We start from the raw sequence: 5,193 nt of genomic DNA, 5'->3' as shown, positions 1-5,193 counted from the left end.
TTTATTTAAAAACAGGACTGGGGTTTAATATAACATTTACGGTGCCTGAATAGCCTTTTTAAAGGCTATTCACCCATATGTGGGGCTCTATTAGCATAATTTTGCTGATAGAGCCCCTTTAATGATCAGCGACTTTTTTTTTCATATTTTTCTTCCCTGGATTCCAAAAATCATAAATTTTTATTTTTTTGTTGACATGGCTAAGTGAGGGCTTATTCTTTGCATGACCAGTTGTATTTTCATTTTGCACCATTTTTGGGTACATATAATGTTGTGATTAGCTTTTATTAACTTTTTTGGGTGTCCATGTCAAAAAACATAATTTTTAAAATTTAGTTTTTATGGGATAACTCTCCATTAAAAATGACAGGAATGCGGTATGAATTCAGACTAAAGAGTATGCAGTAATATTGTGAGGTATACCATTTATAGTACAAAAATAAGTGCCCAGTGTGATATTTTACAGTCAATCAACCGAGTGCAATGTCGACTTTTTCTAACAGAGTGCAAGAAAATGGGTACATGAGCTCCATAAATATGCTGTTCAGCACCTTATTTTTTACAATGCTCTTACAGTATGCTACAAAACTGCATACAAACATTGTGAAGTTAAAAAAAAAAAAAAAAATCACTGAAGGTAACACAGGATATATGGCACCGATTGTCAATAGGAATTCATAGACTGGAGTAAAACTCCACTTGGGAAGCACTAGTATAACAGTGTGATTACAACTTCATTTTTATTACAATGTATTTTAAAAACCTTGATCCAAAAACTTGTGAGTGCTCACTTTTGAAAGTCTCTACGGCTGTGTGGACTGCCAGAATAGTAGCAACTAAATTAAATGGGAGGGAGGTTATAGGGAACCACTTGTCTCAGGCTAGTCCTATTAAAGTCACTAATCTCACTCCCTCAGCCAAGAAAACAGAGTGAAGGTATAATTGCTTTACCTTTAGATCTAGTACAAAACAGAAATGTGGGCATCCACTCCCTCTCCCCTGAGGCTACTGGCCTAATGCCATGCCAACAGGGGTACCATGAAGGGACCACCACACCAAATAGACTCCCAGTCGCTCGGATAGGAGGTAACTTCATCTAACTGGAATACCTCTTTGACAAAATTGTTCCATAAACAATGTATCTGGTCCCTAGTTGTATATTATATACTGTAATATGCTATAATGAAGTGCATTTTATACCCTAAAATGTCTACATTCAGATATTGTTTGTGCTAATATTTTTCAAGCCTTTAACCTTCATTCTAGGTTCTTCTTTAAGGCTAAGGTCCCACGAGATGTCCCGCAGCAATAAAGTGCTGCAGGGAAATCCACGGTGGCAACGTATTGAGGTTATTCCCGCAGCACTTTAAACAGAAAGTTTGCAGAGTTTTCCTCCACGAACTTTCCGTTACAATTATGCCTATGGGGAAACCGCTGGCGTTTCCATAGGTATAACGGACATGCTGCGATTTCCAAAACCGCAACAATTTTGGAAACTGCGGCGTGTCCGCACGGCGGTTTTTACTGCATGGTGGGCATGGGATTCGCTAGAATTCCATGAATTTTGCCCATACCGTAAAATGCTATGATTCTTCCCGCAGCATTTCCACCGCGGGCAAATTGCGGCATTTCTGTCCTGTGGGGCCCCGGCCTAACAGTCCAAAAAGAGGTATTGAGGGTGTTGGGGGTATAACTGTGCGGATGTATTGCATCAAACTGTCAGGACGGTACTGGGTTGTCAGTATATTTTGCTCAAAGAGTTTTGCCTGCAATTACATATGTATACATTCATATGGAATGCTAATGGTTATAGAAGATTGTTTCCGTTCACTGACCTTCTGTTCACTTCTGTCTTTGGTCATACATTTGTCTGTCACGTTTCCTTGTTGTTTTTTTTTTTTCTTTAAAGCTTGTGATTTCTGACAGACACTGGGACAGAGACTCCAAACGCAGACTCTGTACAGCTGTGAACATAGCCTAAGAGCAGGTATAGGAAATGCTCAAGAAATAACGCATATATAAATATATATATATATATATATATATATATATGAGAAAGTTGCAGAATCTTCTATTATACAATGAATAGGAATTATTTTATTTGAATCAGTAAACACGAAAACCACTGAAATGGATTTTAGCAGCTCCTTGTACACGGTGAATTGATTTAAAGAGCATCTCGGAGAATCACTGCACCATGAAGAAATAGCATAATAATAAGCAGCCATTCTCATGGGGATCGTTGATTGAGCTTAGCCGACACAAATGAGCGTGCTTTCCCTTTAATATCCCTGTGACGTGGCCAGCTGTGAAGTGGGTTGGAAGCCGGCAGCCTGACAGACGTCAGCCTGTGCAGCTGGAAGAGCAAGTGCATGGTGGTGCTTTGATTATGAGAGGAGCCAGGACTCTGCAAGCACTGCAGCACTCACTGGATCCCTCCCAGAGCCTGCAGCACAGAACAGCTCTGTTCATTGACCTGTTCTGAATATCAGCTGCAAGCCTTGTCATCACTCTCCCACCCCCGATGCACTAAATAAGGGATGAAAGCAATAGCAGTCCTGGAGTGGCAGCATCCTCAGCATGTACCATATTGCTGGTGACACCTACAAGTAACCTGACTAGGAGGTCTTCACACCACCAAGAGGCCGGATACCGGTTCTACATAGCCTGAGGCCAAGGCAAGTAAAAGTGCACACACAATCCAGCAGCCGGTTGCATAAATAGTTCACTGCTGTTGTGTAGGAGTTAAAATTCTGCTTAGCAACTGCAGTCAAAAACTACTACAATAGTGCCACGGAATAATAAAGCCATGTAAGAGCGCTCAATTATTAACCCTTTCGGTGCGCGTTAGCTGAGCAGAAATAGTGAATTGACTCAGACAAGCATTAAATTGCTACACTTATCAGCTTGCACAAATAGCTGGTGTGAATGGAAAGCTTCAGTCCAGCTCTTTGGGACATTGTTTGCCAAGATTCCTTCTTTCTTTCATAGTTGAATGAGTCTTTCATAGAACAAAGTCTGTAGAGTCTACAAATATCAGGTGGAAGAGGTGATATTTTAATAGGTACATATATATATATATATATACACACACACACACATATGTGCCTATAATATCCTTGCATTTTGACAAGATTGGTTTGTTTTGATTTTTTGTGTTGTGCATTGCAACCTGTCAAGGGTTTTGTTATCATGTTGCAATATTTTATTGAATTGGTTTCATGTTGGAGGAGTGAAAACCCTGCTCACAAGCACTTACAGTATCTAAATTACTTGTATTATTTGTAAGATTAATCTTATATGAAGCCATATTCATGAATTATCACAAATTCCAAGTTCTGATCAGGCCTATAGTCAAAGTTTAGTGAGACAAATACAGTTCTGCATTTTAGTATCTCCTACATTGACAGTGTTGAGGTAGGTTCACACTACTGTTATGTAATATCCATGGCACACATCTGTCAATGGATGCGAGCAAGGATTATTAAATGACCGTTGCAGACAGAGGCCCCTCCTTTGGGTGACCATCAGCATTTACCCTAATGTAAAACACATAACAAACTTTCTTCCATCATGATTTTCACTTTTCTGGTGGAAGTAAAAGTCATATATGCAGGACTTATTCTTTTTTTACAGACGTGAACAAACATGATGGAAGAAATCATCCATCAGAAGACTCTCAATGGGAACGTACACAGGTGGAGGGGGCTCTACTAAGGTTAATATCCATTGCTGTCATCCCATGACAGATGATATCAATGGACGTTAATATTGGAAGTGTGAACACAGCCTTGGATAACCCTTGTAATGCTAGGTTCACACTAGAGTTTGGGGACTCCATCCCCAATTCCTCTTAAAATAGACAAAGCAGGACTTTTTTCTCCACAGATTTCAGTATAAAATCGGCTTTCCCGTTCTGTGCCCCCAGTTATCATAGCTCTTCAGTGTAATCTGTTAGCAACGCCCTTCCTCACAGTATTGTCTATAGCGCTGTACTGTTAGAGGGGGCATTGCTTACTGCCCAGTGATGACGCTAAGCGGTGAGGAACACCCCCATCCCCTCCTGATAGTACTTTTCCATAGACTTTGTCCTGTGTCCTAGAATGAAATTCTACACCAGTTCCTGTGTAACTCTCACTAGTTTTCTGACTGAGTTATATATCATTTTACAGGCGAGGTGTCTCTGGCCCACCTTGCTCTCCATCTACTATCGCAAAAAATGGTGCACTAAGTACATAACAAATTATATGATGCATCCATGTGGCAAGAAAGGACCATGTGCCACACTAGCACCCATATACTCCAGAAAAATGTTGTACATGACTAGATAAATTTTCCTCCCAAAGAGTCCTATGTAATTCTAGTTTGCAGAGTCAGGCAAGGAAATTATTAGATTTTTTTATATTATTTTATTAAAAAAACTATTGGGCATGTGACCAAGTGCCAGCATGCAGTAAACGAATTATGAAGTAAGGGTAGTAAATATTGTTGGCCTTTATTACCACATCTATTATCTTAGGCCCCATTCACATCACTGTTCGGGGAGTCCACTTGGGGACTCTCAAAATGGAAACCTATATGCATTAAAAAGCGGTTGCCTGGGGGCAACACGGTGGCTCAGTGGTTAGCACTGCAGCCTTGCAGCGCTGGAGTCCTGGGCTCCAATCCCACCAGGAACAACATCTGCAAGGAGCTTGTATGTTCTCCCCGTGTTTGCGTGGATTTCCTCCCATTCTACAAAAAGACACACTGATAGAAAAAAAAAACGTACATTGTGGTCCCTATATGGGGCTCAAAATCTACATTTAAAAAAAAAACAAAAAAAAACAAACAGTTGCCTGGGAAACCCCCGGACTCCATAGACCATGTTGGGGTCCGTGTGGTTTCCGTATGAAACATGTGGAGAGAAAAGTACTGCAAGCAGTACTATTCTCTCTGCATGTTTCGTGTGGAAACCGAGCGGAAACAACACAGACCTCATTATAGTTTATGAAGTCCGTGTGATTTCCTTAGGTAACCACTTTTTAATGCGTATAGGTTTCTGTTCAGGGGGTCTCCAAGTGGACTCCCAGAACGGAAAAACGAATGCTGATGTGAATGGGGCCTTATTTTGTTGTATTGTATCAACTATCACCATAACTATGAAAATGTATTTGGCAAAATAATGTCCAAGGGTGATGGCATAAAATAAGA

This window comes from Leptodactylus fuscus, chromosome 3 (assembly GCF_031893055.1).
Source record: "Leptodactylus fuscus isolate aLepFus1 chromosome 3, aLepFus1.hap2, whole genome shotgun sequence".
Classification (NCBI taxonomy): Eukaryota; Metazoa; Chordata; class Amphibia; order Anura; family Leptodactylidae; genus Leptodactylus; species Leptodactylus fuscus.
Note: the sequence above shows the minus strand (reverse complement) of the source record.